This window comes from Ambystoma mexicanum, chromosome 10, assembly GCF_040938575.1.
Source record: "Ambystoma mexicanum isolate Mex_15411 chromosome 10, UKY_AmexF1_1, whole genome shotgun sequence".
NCBI lineage: Eukaryota > Metazoa > Chordata > Amphibia > Caudata > Ambystomatidae > Ambystoma > Ambystoma mexicanum.
In genome coordinates, this window is record NC_090932.1 from 248,306,698 (window position 1) to 248,323,588 (window position 16,891).

Here is a 16,891-nt window from a genome sequence, read left to right on the forward strand (position 1 = left end):
TGTTAATAACAACCTTTCACAGTGTAAAAAATATTTTTTTTAAAAATGTGCATACACTTCAAGTACTGCATATTTCTCAGTAAAATACATAGACGTAATAATCTTTGCCAGTAATAGTCTAAATTTGCAAAGCAGTAACGTGCGCTACTAAAAAAAAGGAATACTTGTTATAAGCCGAGGCGGCTTTGGCGGGTCGGTTTACAAAAGAAAAACTTTTTTCAAGATGGCCACCATCGAAAGGGAAGGCGGTTATTTTATACATAGTCCCTCTTCCCATTCCATGGTAGGCTGCGAAAAGCACAAATACGTGACGTGACGTGACACGACGCAGGACCTGCAAATAAACATACAGCAACGTGCAACCTAAAAACTTACATTTCGAAAATAATTGACTGGACTGTAAAAGAAAACGTGAACATTTTAGAGTTCATTTAGCAGGTTTATTTAACAACAAACTGTCATAGACCATCGGAGTAATCCCATTTTCAAAGCAATGTTAACAATGGTGGTAAGGGCGACATTGCAAATGTTGAAGAAGAGGAACACGTTGGTTGTTTCGCATACAACATTTTTTAGTTCTTGGTTAAAGCAGCCACTTTGTGTACACAGTGATTTCCAAGAAGGTGCCATGACCTTGAGCCTACAGCACCATAAATGATGTAATGTTGCTCTGAAGAGCGAGTTCAGCGTACGGACAGAGCGGGCTTAGGGTGTCATCCAACATAATTGTTATGGATAGGCAACCGCTCACGAGCAGTTGTATTTGCCGGCCGAAAAAGCCCTCACTCGGCATCTGGAAACCATGGCACGGACAATATGGCAATATGTACCTATGCGGGAAACGTAACAGAAAATATGCGTCAGTAACCAACCTCTACCAAAAAATTGCAAAAAAGACACAAAAAATGTGCAAAATAATACAGAAATGTAAGTGGTCAAACATGAGATTTTACTGAAATGTTACTAATGACCATGTGTAACTGTAGTTACAGGCTACAAATGCTGAGATTCTCCATGCACCGTAAGAGAAAAAAAAATGCCAACTACACAGGAAGATGATAATGCCGTTATGAAAAGAAAATGAATGGACAAACAAATAAACGTACGTTTCGTGATTTCAAAGATAACGGAAATAACATGCAAACTGATACACAAAGCTATGTGGGCAAACATAAGGTTTCAAACAAAAAGATTAATGCTAAGAAAGGTTGAGTGTAGTCATAGTCTACAAAAGTGGAACCTGTGCACTCTGCAATATGGCAGGAAACATGTAACAGAGCAGAAAGATAATACGGCAGTTATATGGGCACAATTAGATTTTCGGTAATGTAAAAATAAAGGGCGGGTCGCTGTAGAGTGAATAAAAGTAAACTTACATAATATTTACTGCCTCCACTCAGTTTCTGCAACTCAGACACCAATGTGTTTGCATCGAAGAGTGTTTGTGGACTGATGTTGCATGTCCCTTACAAAATTTTATAAAACATAACCTTATCAATTGCTATTTTTTTCGACCATTTCATTCCGTGAAATTCTTCAAAGGTTTCCCTTTCGCTCAAGGTCAAAAACCAATCGCCCCTTATACGTTCACTCAGATGCGCGGGCGTATTGAGCGTCCAACCAAAAAAGCAACTCATGTGAACTTCACTCAGAAGCCAAATACATTCTTACTTTGCATAAACATATTGAAATTCAATTATGAGAACCGCTACTCGCATACACCTCCAGAATCGCTGTTCCCACCAAAGAGTGCAGATGGTGGCCTTAGTTTTCAAAACTTAGGATGCCAGTCTGACGGCAATATTATTCCAAAAACATTTTAACCCACACGCACTAATTCATAATGGTACAGTGAGCACGAATTGAAAAAATAGGGGGAGCACCAAAAAAAGGTAACGTACTTAACGCTGTTCCACAAGCAATCAGGGAAAGCGCCACATGGTCGTGGGCACAAACCTTTTCCCCCATTCAGTCTAAGGGAAAAAGAGACGTTTTGAGAAACCCCACGCCTTATAACTTTTTGCCCACTGCACTAAACATCACCCAACTGTCCAAAGAAAATCAGAGTGTCTGATATATGTTTTTTTTGCAAACTTTGGTGAGGAAGCGTTTAAGTGGAGCACAGTTGTAAGGCACCCAAAAACGGCTCTTCCTATGCAAACAGCACCTTCAACATTACAACACAGCCACTAACGTGCCTTTCTAATATGCTGCAGTGGTTGTGGGCAGGACCTAGAGATGTGGATGTAGGTCCATAAATATTTGAATGTATGGGTGTACATTGGCTTGTAACTCCACTGCTTATAAGGTCGTTTCTGGGTGCATGGCCTTCGGCCACGCAACCAAGGATGTACACCCTCACCAGAACCATCTGACTGCTAAGCTGTAGTACGGGTGTATGCATTGCTGCAATATGATGTTTCAGTGCTTATAGCTTTGTTCGGCCATGCACCCAAGACTGTACACACTCCCCACAACCGTCTAATCCATAATCAACACTACATGTGTAACCATGGGTGTGACATGCTGTGGCGGTTGTGGCCAGTCTTGGAAGTATGGCCTTCGGCCTACGGCCATGCATCCAAGACTCTAGGCCCTGGCCACAACCACCGCAGCATGTCACACCCATGGTGGCGTACTAATCAATAGCAGACCCATGGGAAAAAATAATGAAATAACGACATGTACGCAATTGTAATGGTGGCTAACACCACGCGTGTCCTTACAACAGTTTCAAGGTACCTGTAGACAGCACGGACTGAAATACTACCCCTATTAGACCCCTCATTTGCTACATGTACAAACATGCCAAACAAGGTGGCCATAGAGAATACATCATAAACTCCTGCCGCCCAAACAAGTACAGTATTTCACCCATCTCTTACTCTATGAACCTTCCAAAGCACTGTAGGAGATCAAAATAGATTTCTAAACAGCATTTCGACTCTGGTGGCGACCGCGCTGACTTTGGATCCAAGATGTCAGACGCAGCCACACATTCTGACGCACATTATGGCTCGCTACGGCCAATCGGCGAAGAAGTTGCGTCTCCGCGGTCATGACGCCACCCCTGGGCCAATCGGTATCCTGTCCGTGGAGCGAACAGGGAAGTGTGACCGCGGACATAGATATCACTCATTTTTTTAGATATATTTTTTGGTCGTTTTAAAGGAAACTACTGGACGGATTGTCAGCAAATTTACAAAAGCACGCTTTCGGGACCAAGCCCCTGCCGCAAATTCGGTGAAAATCCGTCCAACGGTTTGACCTGTAGGTGTGCGCAAAGTTTGTCCCCCATTCAGTCTATGGGGAAAAAAGACGTTTGGGACCCCCCCCATAACTTTTGCTCCCCTGCACCAAACATCACCAAACTTTGCCCAAAAAGTGCTCTTCCTCTTCCTATGGAAACAGCAACTTAACCATAACTAAACAGCCACTAGCGTGGCTGTGTCATAAAGGGCTTGCACATTGAGTGTAACCAGTAAGTAGTTTGATTTCCACACCAGATTTTGTAAGATCTGTAGGATGTGTATAGGGTCCCTTACATAGCCGAAGATTTTAGGGACATCTTTTTGGATGATAATGTTGATATAATGGGCTATTGGCTCCGTAACCCAGCCCATGACACTGACAATTGGTCTCCCTTCTGGGATCTGGATGAATTCCTTGTGCACCTTAGGTAGAAAGTATATGGTAGGCGTACAAGGGTGTTCCACCACCAAGAACAGTGCTTCCTTGTCTGTGAGTAACCCTATTCTGTGCCATTTGTCAATTATTATTTTAGCTGCTATGCTAACATCTTTGGAAGGATTAAGTGTCAAGGGTTGATAGCACTCTGGTGTCCCTAGTTGGTTGTTGGCCATCTGCATATAAGCTGCTGTGTCCATGAGGAACTACATCGACGCTCAAATAGACCTTTTCTAATATACCCGAAAACTGAAACGTAAGATATTTTCTGTGAAAACAAATACCTTGGGTAAAAACAACAAGAACCAAGCCACCATTGAGTGAAACCACCATTGAAGAACTGAATCACACCCATCTTATCCTTAACCTAGATTAGCATGATGAAACCACCAACCTCTCAAACAAGAATTGATACACCATCTAGAAATAGAAGAACAAGCTATAGACACCAAAAACTAGGAAAAAAGTCCCGATTCACTCACGACTTACATGGAGACAATTCAATTTACATCTTCCAAAAAGCCATGACAAAGGAACTTCATAGAATGGAAGATATTACGAAGAAGAAAAACAGAAGGATTTCACCACAAAATCTTGGAATAACAAAACAGGTATCCACAGACCTGTGGAACACTCCTGTCCCCTGAACACATTATTTGATTGTGATCCCATCAATATTTATGACTAACTAAGCAGTCAGTTAAGGTTACTAGTTTTTTCTTTAGAGAAATGATTTTGTTCGACAATTGTTATATTGACTATCTTGATGGTTTATATAAGGTTATTTTGTGAAGACAATAAATTGTACATAATTATTTTTCAACAATAATAAATTCAACAGGACAATAATCAAGATTCTTAATTCATCAATCCATCAATCATATGCTCTTCGCGATTCTGGAAATCATTCCCCTTCTTCAGGAGCTATTGTTCAAGTTGTTTGTGCCTCAAATGCACATTGATGTACACAATTTAGAAAAGAGTATAACTATTTAGTAAAGCCATCTATGTAAAAACCATTCTTACTCTATACATCATCTATCAATCCATTTCTATCGGTTCCATGTGTTAAAATCACAGCAAAAATGGCTGTGGATGCAAAATACTGCGGTAAAAAGGCTGTGGGTTTGCCACCGCAATCCATGCAAAGGATGCAGGGGACACCCCAGCAACCCCCAGACCCATTATCCAATTTAAGGGACGCAGCGGACCCCCCCTCAACTCCCGCTCCCCTTAAATGGTATAATGGGGTACACCTTTACCAGGTCAAACCATGGCATTTTTGCCACGATTTTTTGCACAGGAGACATTTCTGCTGCAATTCTATCACTGCATACCTTTCTATCATGATCTCTACCTTAATATTTACCTGGTGTTGGTCTGGCCTTCACAGTTCAAATTGTGTATTATATTCCAAAATGCTTAGTCTTTCCGTTATATTCCATAAATCCAATACTGTCTGGTAAAAAAACTAAAAAAACCAGACAATATACCAAATTTTTATGTCTAATATGACCTTCAAAGAATCCACGTCTCTATTCTCTTCTACTCTCACCTTGTATGTTGATTATCTGGTGTAGAAGCTCTGTAAAACACTTCCTTGTGAGACGTATCTGCCTCAAATGATATTCTCCCAATTGGTTAGTTCAATCTGAATGTGGATAACAGATAATAATGTATCTGTCAAATATAAGTCCAGTTTTCAAACATTACATCCACCTTAAAACAAATATATAGGTTGGTCAGCACAAACCTTGTTCTTAAAAAGGAACTGATGTCCAAACGATGTGATAGCTTTTCCTGATGGTATCCTTAAGAAAGGAAATGTTCCTCCTAGACACCGGATTACACCTTTGAATCTGAGGAAAAAAGCACACACAAAGTGCTCCTAATGTTCCATGTAGGTTTGTTTTGAAAGCGTTAGTGAAAATATCAGGAGGATATATATAATACCTAGGAGGTATAATAATGCCTTGTTCACCAACATAAAGCTGTATCTTACCTGCACCGTGCCTCCGCTAGCATGTGTTTCCAATGGAGACAGATTTACGGTTGTTTTGGAAAATTGGCTGCTTTTTATATTCTGATGTCATCATGTCGTTACGTGATGATGTGCCCTTTGTTTACCCGCCTGGAGCACAGAACGTATCTAAACAAGTTTTAGTGGACTTTCTTGTATGCCCTAATGTCTTTTATATCAAGTGCCTTCAGTGATTATAATTATGAATATAATTATGAATATAAGTATTATAGATAATAGAAGTAGACAAGTATGTTCAAGCCCCCATTTTTTAATGATCCAGTAGCTGTGAACTAAATGTATGATTAATATACTTGTACTTATCATAATAACATTGCTCTTAATTCAAAACGCCTGACCCAATCCTCTGGGATACAGCCTTAGACATTGACTAATTGTCTAATATCTATAATGGTAGTAGATACTTCTCCATGTAAGATATTAATGACAGATTCATGCTTACACTCTAATGCAGCACTTCTTCTGCCTTCAACCCCCCTTCCGCAGGTGGTCTCTTCTGTAGTCACATTCTCTTAAAGAAACGACATTTTATATACAGCACATCACAGGTAACATTCCATGCTTTTGAGTATTTAAGCTTATATAGGTGTACATATTGTATTCCTTTTCTATCACATACTTTTTTAGTAGCTTGTCATCACTAATTTGTTTTCATTTTGTACATATGTGTTTCCGCAGGTCTCATTACACATATATTGTAAAACCACATATGTTGTTCCCGCTGGACACATCGTTTTGTACCTTTCTGATTATGGACCACTTATTCACTCTGCTTTGCTTTAAAGTCCCACCCATTAAAACATCAACTTTTATCAGGAACAGTTTTTGAATAATAAAAGTATTCTTGTCTGTTGTATTCATAGAAAGGTTCCCAAGTAAAAGTCCTCCTTCATCCCATCTGGGATCAGGCTACCAAGTTTCTCAATCCAAAATAGTTCTCTTGTATTTAATTTCTTTCCTAAATTGCCACCCCTCTCTGGTTTTTGCACTACTTCCAGTACAATTACTTTGAGTTGTGCCACTGTATGTCGATTTTCTGCGAAATGTCTTGCTATTCATGAAGGTACATTTTTGGTTCTTATATTCCTTTTATGTTCGTTCCACTGTTCATTCACTTTCCTTGTAGTCTGTCCTACGTAAAATACCCCACATGGACAGGTGAGTCCATAGATAACTGAGTTTCAGTCGTAGAACTTGATCCTCAATTACAAAAATGTTTCCCGAAACCTCCCATCATAGCATACAAAAGAGCACATAACTTTAGAGACCAGCTGGTGAGGGCAGAAAGACCAAGAGCGAATAAACAGTTGATACATCACAAGAAAAAGACAGAAACATTCCCGTGCCTCAACTCTAATAACTGTGACAACATCATGAGAGGCAGCCATGTAAAACACCCTTGAACAGGCTCAAAGATTAAACTTAAGGACTTTGCCACCTGCGACTCAAACTCAGTTATCTATGGACTCAGTTGTCCATTTGGGGTATTTTACATAGGACAGACTACAGTAGCAAGACATGCTGCAGAAAAGATGGGATGAATGAGGACTTTTACATGGGAGTCTTTCTGTGACTACAACAGACAAGAATACATTTATTATTCAAGTACAGTTCCCGAGAAAAGTTGATGTTTTAATGGGTGGGACTTGAGAAATCCTGTTGGAAATCATAATACCTATTATACATCAGACTGAAAGTCTAGATAAAAGCCTTGAATATCATAGACAACAGTAATAATTGAAATATAACACAACTAAGATGCAAATCAAGACCCAGTTAAAGCACAGTGGACAAGTGGTCCATAATCAGGAAGGCATAAAACGGTGTCCAGCGGGAACAACATAAGTGGTCTTACAATATATGTGTATTGTTAAGGATTCCAATTGGGCATCACACACCGGACCAGGACACTTGGTCTTATCCTGGGATGAGGCGCTCAATAGGAATGCGTTTTCTTTAATTTCAATGAATTCAAATTGAGCCGGTACCGACCCGTTTCACACACCCTTTTACAAATACCCCTGGTCACAATGGACCATGAACCAGGCCGGTTGGTGAAAATACAATATTTATTTATTTTTAGAATTCACAACAATCACACACATTTTTATATTGGGCAGCAATCACCAATGGGGTGACAATTACAATGGAAAGAGAAGCAATGCACTTGGTTAACCTTCTAGTAGAACATACCCAAAGCACATATGAATAGGAGCACTTTTTGAATTAGGACAGAAAGCACCCAAGTTAAGGTTTCCCCCTGCAATGGTCCTGCAACCCACCAATAATCGAATTCTGAGTGGACAGAAAGAAGCAGCAGGTAGTCAGGGATGAGGGGCAGCAAACGGAATCAAAACCCGACCTTCCCTCACAAAATAAGAGGCAAAAACTTTTGCAAAGGCCTAAAATGACACTCGGATTTTGACAAATAATTAATTATATGTATGTTTAAATAATGATATGCATATGTTTTATCACAGTAGTAGGGGTGTTATAGCACTACCAACTAGAAGGTAAGGTGTCAAAAATGTATACAATTCACAAAGCAGGTTAAACTTGAAAACACAGTGCAGCCGAATTCACACATGGAAATGTTGCATTTACCCTTTTTTTTCAGCCTTAAATGTAAAAACCTTTTTTTAAAAAAAAGATGAAAAACACTGAATTGGAATGCGGATTTTGGGCAGGGGGATAGATGCGCAGCCCAGGGATAATATAGAAGTGAAAGGAGGGCTATAGGTGAAGAATTGAGAGAGATTTGGAAGGTAGAATGAGGTTTGTTTTTAGGAAAATAGAGCAGTTAAAAAGAGAAAATCAGTTTTAAAATGAAAGGCAAATTATACTGAAACTAAATTATTTACACTATATTGTTAAAGAGGGACACAGTAAGATCCAAGGTTGATTCACAACGTCAACCTTGTCACCCCAGCGTTCAACTTTAGGTGGAATTTAGTTTGATTACTCAAAATATGACTAAGGGCTTATGATCTACACAAGACAGAATTAATAGAGAGATGGCGATAGCACTTAGAAAGTCAAGGACAGGGTGCACCAAGAATTCTAACAGTTATAACAAGTTACCAGGGTATGGATAGGATTGCTTAGAGAGTGGAATAAAGACAAAAGGGTCAAGACGGGGAGACTATGGGCCTCATTACACGGTAGGCGGTAAGGGTTTACCGGTACCGGTAAGGGCACCGGTACTGGTAAACCCTTACCACCTTACTACGAGGTCCCTTTGCTAAGTGTTTAACAGCGCCGTAAAAGGCTGCGGCGCCGTTAAACATTTAGCGCCATACTACGAGGTGGCTTTGCGGGACCCGACCTGAACAGCTGGTCTAGACCAGCCGTTAAAGTAGGGACCCGCAAAGGGACCTTGGTGCTAAGTACAGTACCGCAATTTGCGGTACCGTACTTAGCGCCTTCCCCAGTCCCATTGAGCCCTATGGGGCAAAAATGGGAATGGGGAAGGGCCAATGTTCAAGGGGGAATTACCACCCCGCCAACCTTGGAATGGGGTGGTAATTCCCCATTGAACATTGGCGGACTCGTTACGATACCGGCACCAACCATGGTGCTAATAGCGCCATGGATTAGCGCCAGTATCGTGATGAGGGCGATTGTTTCGCCCTTCTAATCATTTTTGTTCATTTTTAGTGTGAAATATTTGGCCTACATTTCTATAACTTTATACAGGTGTATAAATTATCATTGGGCATGTCAGTATTGAAATTTGCAGGGGCATCATGTATACTTTCCTTAGAATACCCAATTCTCTGCCATTTCTGTTCCCAAAATGGCAGAGAATGCTACAATGTCTTAAATTAAAACCCACGAAATTACATTAAAACTGTTACCTTTTTAAATTCCTGCAAAGTCTGGTTGCCAAGTTAAAAGTCTGAAAAGTTTCTTAATAAAATAGCTGTTTAACCCAAATGGTCAGCATTGTCCTCCAAATATGGTCATGCCTTTCCAGGCTCCCACCCTTAGCCCAGGGTCGGCATGGAGTTTTTCTTTGAAGCTTCTTGTAGAAGTCACAGGTAGGTGTGATTTTCTTTTTCACATACTAGTGTCCCAGAATTTCTATTGTAGAAGGCCTCAGCCCAGACGAAAGTCTGATGAGTATGTGAACTTTCTTTATCTTGGTCAGTCAAAGTTTTCCAACCTAGTAATAATCAGCCAAGAGTCCTGGAAGTGTATGGTGGTTCCTTTTGGGGGAAGCGTTAGCTTAGCCAGCAGGAAAAACCTTTGGAGCTTGCAAAATCCAGCCAATGCAGTTTAATTCCTTATTATTATTTTTTTTTATAAATCAGAATCAAGCCTGTTGAATAAGATCTCTCATATATATTTCACAGCACAAAGCTCTTCACATTGCTAGATAATGGCGGGGCCTTATCCAACATACACTTTTAAACAAGTATTTTTCTTTATTTGCAAAAGTACATTTAAACATATGGGGCTGCTACCATTTTCCTTTCAAATTTGGTTTAGGCTTCCCTCTGAATTCCCACATTGTTTTGTTGCCAGAGTTAGCTTCTTGTATGCAGCAATGGATTTAATACACAGATGCACTGAAATTGACATAGGCCCAGAAAGCCACGGCCTTTTTCACACATTGATATTTGATATTTTGTAGCCCAAAAGTAAAGCGTTTCCCGTGTAGCTGAAGTAAATCTTCTTTTGTTTTTTTTAGATCTGAACAACAGCCTGTCATTCCAGGATACTGCTCGTGTTTGCTGGTGAAAAATGTGAATGTGAATGGGCATGGCAGGGTCGCATTAATAAAAGTATTGTGATGAGGAATCAGAGGAAAAGAGCATCAGAGCAGCATCATTTTTAAATGCAAATATATCTCTTTTTCAATGGGAACTTTGGACTTGCAGCAAAGTAGCGCTGCTTTTTCTCTCCCCTTATTTTGTAAGTGTTCGTAACACACTGGCAAGCTTTTTCAGTGTGCCCCTTTGTTCCATCCTGACCAATATGTGCTTGGCAAGATGCTGCAGCCATCTTTTTGTAGTTGCAAACCACAGTTTTGCCGTGAGGCAGTGGTGCTCACAGGAGCCAGCAAAGCCATTTTGCTGGTTCTGCTGAAGTGCAGCTTTGTTATGGATGGGAGTACTGCTGAGTGTGTCAAAGTAGCCTACAAATCCCCCCCCACTGACTCTTCTGAGATTCCTTGTCGAGGGAGAGTAGGGCAAAGTGGGATTCGTAGGTAGGGCAAAACTGGGTTCATCAGGTAGGGCAAGGTGGGGTTCATCAGGTAAGAGTTGTTCTTCCATCAGGGAGCAGTACGAAACAATCCTCCCGCTGTCTCTCGTTGGAGCATGGAACAACACCCACAGCTTTCCCTGATGTCTTCCTTTGTGGTGTTGAGCGACACCCCCAGCTTTTCCTTGGCTCTTTCCTTTCCCGGTCCCCGGGGAGGTCCTCCTTGGTGATGAATTGGAGGAATCTATGAAATAAACACAAACCGGTTACTATATTTTCCCACCGACTGCCCTCCGGGAAGGTTGACAGCAGTGGGACACACATGCATTGTAATAATGATAATATTCACATAACAAGAAAAAAGCTCACTCACAAGACACGGATAATTATTGGTTTTTCTAGATGTTTTGGGGAATCCCTTTCGTACTGACAATGAGGAAACAAAATACTCCATGTTAAATAGTTCTACCTATGAATCTATCTGTCCCCTTCTAGTTCTTTGTTTTCTTGTTCTTATTCTTCAGATGTCTCCTCTATTTGGTTTTCTCTGGGCTCAATTTGCTGCAAAGTGTGCCTAGGGTGACAACTCTTTAGCTTGTTAATATGGACCCATTTCTCTTCTTTCAGTTCTCCTTTGGGGATGCAGATTCTATAGGCGACAGGTGAAATTTTATCTACAATTTCAAAAGGACCGCGCCAGCTTGGCAAAAATGTTCGCTCTTTGGTCTGGTTCCTTTAGAAATTGTACAAGTAGACCCTGTCTCCTAATTGGTATTCCTTTTTGGTTGTTTTTAAATCATATTGAGTCTTCATCCCCTTTGCAGATTTTTCCAGATTCCGCTGAGCGTACCCAAAAGCATGTTGAAGGTGTTTTCTTAGATTCTCAACATACTCATGAGTTGTGAAGGCATCTATCAGGGTCTGCTCTTGTGCTCTATAGAGCAGATGCTGAGATAGCACCATCCTTCGCCCAGCCATGAGCTCAAATGGAGACATTTTGGTCGCAGAAGAAGGTGTATATCTGATGGCCATCAGGACAAGCAGTAATCAGATGTCCCAACCTGGCCCATAATCTGCCACAAACCTTTTTAGAATGCTCACAATCATTTTATTGTACCTCTTAACTCCCCCACTAGAGGGCAGCGGTATGCAATGTGAAGTTGTTACCCCAAGTATCTTCCGCATCTTTGTCATCACTTTGCTGGTGAAGTGACTTCCTCTGTCTAACTCAATCCTTTGGGGTAGGCCAAAACATGAGAAGATGTGATTGATAATCAGGGCAGCTGCTGTTTCTGCCTTGCAATTTGGGGCCGGGAGACATTCCACCCATTTGGTAAACAATGTTAACATGTACTTGTTCCCCCTGGAGGAGCGAATCACGGGCCTGATGAAATCTACTTGTAAATCTGGCCACGGCAGTGTCATCCCCCTCTTCTGGAGGGGAGCTCGGTGTGTGAGTGAAGTTGGCTGAAATTGTGCTCACACAAGACACCCCTTCAAATATTCTTCGAGGTCCTGCCCCATGTGTGGCCAGTATGCAACCTCCCGCAAGATTTCTAAAGTAGTGTGAAACCCCTGATGACCAACTGTGGCCACGTCATTGGCGTGACTCAGCATCAGGCTTCGGAATAAGGTAGGGACCACCCACTGGTCACAGCCAGATATGGATGTCCTTACCAACAAACCGTCTTGAATTCGGAACATTTTGGGACACTTCATCAATACTCTGAGGTCCTCTTTCCCAATGTAATCGGGATCCGTCAGGTGAAAGTTCTCAGGGTCTTCAATGTGTTGATAACATTTCCCAATAATTGGATCCCCTTTTTGTGCCGTGATTAAATCAGCATCTGGGGTCTCCTTACTCCACTGGGCAGTTGAGAATTAATTGTGAGTATTTGGGACCTAATGATAGCAGTGACCTGGATTTCCCCCAATAGGGACTCAATCTCAAGGAGATCCCCCTGAATGGCTCCAGTTTTGGCCAGCTGCTCAGCTAGGTCGTTTCCAGTTTTGTCTGGCCCTTCTATTCTGAAATGACCCTTTATCTTCTTCCAATAGGTGGTCATCCCATTAGAGGTGACCAGATCGTCAATATTTTGGATTAGCTTGCCATGTTTGAGAGGTTTGTTATTAGCACATAGCATGCCTCTGGTTTTCCAATTAACAAGGTGCTCCACAAATCCATTCCGGACATAATCTGAATCAGTGATTATGACCAGTTTGTGGAGTTGGTGTTGGACGGCAGTGAGGATGGCCTGTTGAACTGCCATCAACTCCGCCATCTGACTACTGCGGGGACCGATTTTGTACCCGGCTGAGGGTTCCGGGGCATCATTCATCCAGGCATTCCCAACGCCGGCCACCAGTTCCTTTTCCCTGTTGTTGTCAACATGGTAGGAGCACCCGTCTGCATAAACTGTGGGCATTCCCACGCACTTGTCTTCTTCATACACTTTGTGTGGGGAATTCAGGTACGCCTCCATGTTGTCCTGGATTTTAAGACTTTCATCCTCGAGACAGTTTTCTCTGGCACAATCATGCAAGTCAGCCAGACCCGCGAGGGGACTCTTCTTGTTTTGGCCATATCTGACCTCCATAGGAAAGCCTTGCTTTGACAAAATCCAGGAGGTAATTCTGGAAGTGCTCACATTTCCGGCCCGGATCCTGTCACTTTGGAGGTATTGCAAAGGCTGGTGTGGAGTCTCCACTATGATGTATTCCCCCTGGATGAACGGGTTGAAATTCTTCAATGCATACACTATTGCCTGGAGTGCCTTCTCACAATTGTTGAATTTTTCCTCCACAGAGGATAAAGTCTTGCTTGCATAGGAGATTACTTTATTGACCTTGTTATGCTTTTGATATAATACTGCTGTCAAGCATGTATTCGAGAACCCTGTCTCCAAGATGAACTCCTTGTTTTTGACAGGGTAAGCTAAACAAGGCGCTTGTGAGAGTCTTCTTTTCAGTTGCTTTACTGCCGCGGCTTGTTCTGGACCCCACTCCTACTTGACCCCCCTTCAACAGATGGATCAGGGGTCTTGTGATCTCTGGGTAATCCTCAATGAAGTTCCTACTGTAATTAGTTAGTCCAAGGAGGTTTCTTAGCTCACGCAGAGTTGTGGGGTCTTTATGTTTTAGGAGTGCTTCCACTTTTTTCTCCTGGGGACAGAGACCCTCAGAAGTTATTTCATGTCCCAAGAAGTTGACACGAGTTCTGCATCACTGCGCCTTTTGAAAGGACAGTTTTCCTCCGGCCACCCCTCAACTGGGTCAGAACATAACAGATTTCTGCTATATGTTCCTCCACAGTTGAGCTTTTTTATCAGGACATCATCCACATAGGCCAGGTTACCCCTTTTACCCCTTTTACCCAAGTCGGGGCATGGCCTTATGTAGGAAGATGTTCAATTCATTGCCGGAGTTGATGTATCCGAAGGGAATCCGGGTCCACGTGTATTGCTGCCCCCCGAAGGTAAATGCCAGGTTGTATTGGTCCTCCCTACTGACGGACACGGTCCAGTACCCATTTGTCAGGTCAATGGCAGTGTATATCTTTGACCCCTGGTTCTGGGCCAGCCCTTGGTCAATGTTGGGGAGAGGCCATCGGGACAGGTGGACCGTTTATTAAGCTCCCTAAGGTCTGCGCAGAGTCTCCATTGTCCTTTTGGTTTTAAAATCCCCAGCACCGGATTATTAAAGTTGCTGTGAACTGGATGAATTATCCCACGGGAATCAAGGTTTTTGTTGATTGCTGTCAGGGACTCCATGGATGCGAGAGGCAAACGATATTGCTTCACAAACACAGGAGTCATTCCAGGGTCCTTGGGAATTGTTGTTGTATGGATTTCGGAGATGGGCATTGAGGTGTACATATGCGTCAGAATTTTGCAATTTCTGTCCTCTTTTAATTTTTAATTCAAGTGGGAATAGTCAGGTACGTCCTGGGATGGTGACTTCCTCTCCAATTTGAACTTCAACTGCATATGGCAGTAATTTGGATCACCAAAATGCTTTTTCTGAATCGTCAAAGTCCATGGGATTGCCCCCTAGTCGGGACCAGTCTTTGTAATTTATCAGGTCCAAATTAATGGCAAAACGATTGAGAATGTCACTGCCTAAATAGAATGCAGCAGGGACATCTCGCACGACACAACAATTATGTTCTATGCTTTTGTTACCTATAGAAATTTTGAGCATAAACCTGCTTAGCAGGAGATGTTTGGAATTGGGAGTTTCCATGCCCATTTCCCATCTATTGATCAATTTAAATGTGGGAATGGTTGGATCTTTTGGGAGCTGCCTGAACGTGGCTTCGCTGATGAAGCTCTTACCATTGTTCACACACACTAGTTCGAGAACAGACTCCTTCCCCTCATTTAACTGAATAGGGATGAACAACTGTCCTCTAATTTTCTGAATATCAGCTAAACTTTGAGCTGGTTTCTCATCAATTTTGACTATAGCATTGGGATTTTCAGATTGTGAATCAGTATACAATTTCAAAGTATTTCCTTCCTGTGTGGAATGCTACTTGAAACTGGAAGGAAGGTTGATTTTCAGAAATGGAGAGGATTTCCCATCACCAGTTTGTTGTCCTACAGCAATTACTGTCATGTCAGGTATTGGATTGTTGTGGAAATGAAACTCAATATGATCAGATTTTTGTTCAACCATGTGGCATGTGCCATTTAAACTAACATGGTTGACACTCTGTTTTAATTTTATTGGCCTGTTAGTCTGAGTCCAGAGGACCTTGTTCACACAGTCTATTAGGGGGGACAATCTGCGCAGGATGTCATTCCCTAGTAGAGAGGGTGTTCCCTCTGGAGTCACGACTATGACCGGGTGTTTCACGTTGTGTCGCCCAATTTTTATTTCCTAATCTGCAGTCTCCTTGAAGGGAATTTCATTCCTTTAAAAGTTCTGGAGTTCTCCAGGAAGAGGGGTGACAGGGATCTGGTATCTCTCCCCCCTTCCTGAATTTAGCTGCTCAAAGGTCCTTTTTGATAGAAGAGTGGCTTGGGATCCAGTGTCCACCAGTGCTGAAAATGTACATTGCCCTTGCACTTAGACCGAGCATAAAATCTACCCTCCCTCTCCTCAAGCGGACAAAGGTAATGTGCATTTTGGGCAAGCTGGGTGGTCAATTTCTTTATTTCGGACTCCGACACAGGGGTAGTTTGGGCATAATTCTGTGTTGGAGTTTGGGCATCTGAAAGCAAAATTTGACATTCTGACATTTGGGGCGTTTCGGGCTCCCCTTTTTCTGCTTCTGAGCTACCCCCACTTCTTGGAGACTGTCATCAGAATTGGTTTGGGATGTTTGGGAATCCTCTTTTTCTGATTCTGGGCTGCCCCTCCCCCCTCCTTGGAGGCAGTCACCAGAATCGGTTTGTGAGGTTTGGGATCCCTCCTTTAATATTTGATTCTTTGGATGCTAATTTTGGGGTTCAGGTATGGGTGGCACTGAATCATTCCCACACCCACCAGTCTTCATTTAGATCTCTTGGGACCCATTCTTTTCTTTGGGAGGAGTTCCCCCCGTCCCTGAAGGAGAAGATTGTTTTCCCAGAATCCTCTAAGGATTCTTCCCCTTCATACTGGAGGACACTCACTTCCTCCACAAAATGGCCCTTTTTCCTGTCTTTATTTCTCCTACCCACCCTCTGTTCGCTGGGTGGCAGATTTTCGGGGGCAGGAGATTTTTGTTCCAGTTTCTCGGTGTCCAGGGGCTTTTTACGAGTGAGGAAGGGAACTTCCTCTAGGGCTTTACATGCTCCTTACCCCTGTGCCTCCTCCTCTGGAACCGCTGAGTTGGTTTGTGGGGTTCTAAGCCGCCATGTTCATCTGAGGGTTCTTTTGAGCCCTCAACATGCGACACAGATCCTAGGTAAGGTACTGACCTGGTGCTCCAGTTGGAACACCCGTTCCGGCTAGTACGGGGGTCTTTGC

The 16,891-nt window shown here is 42.3% G+C and overlaps 1 long non-coding RNA gene across 2 annotated transcripts in view; it reads right to left on the reverse strand.

Moving 5' to 3' along the window:
* Positions 1-426: 426 nt before the first annotated feature.
* LOC138493158 (uncharacterized) overlaps positions 427-16,891 on the reverse strand; it is a 129,905-nt gene continuing 113,440 nt past the window's right edge. For both annotated transcript variants that reach the window (XR_011276284.1, XR_011276283.1), the window contains exon 4: positions 427-830. This is a non-coding gene — a long non-coding RNA (uncharacterized lncRNA). The remainder of the gene's footprint in view (positions 831-16,891) is intronic.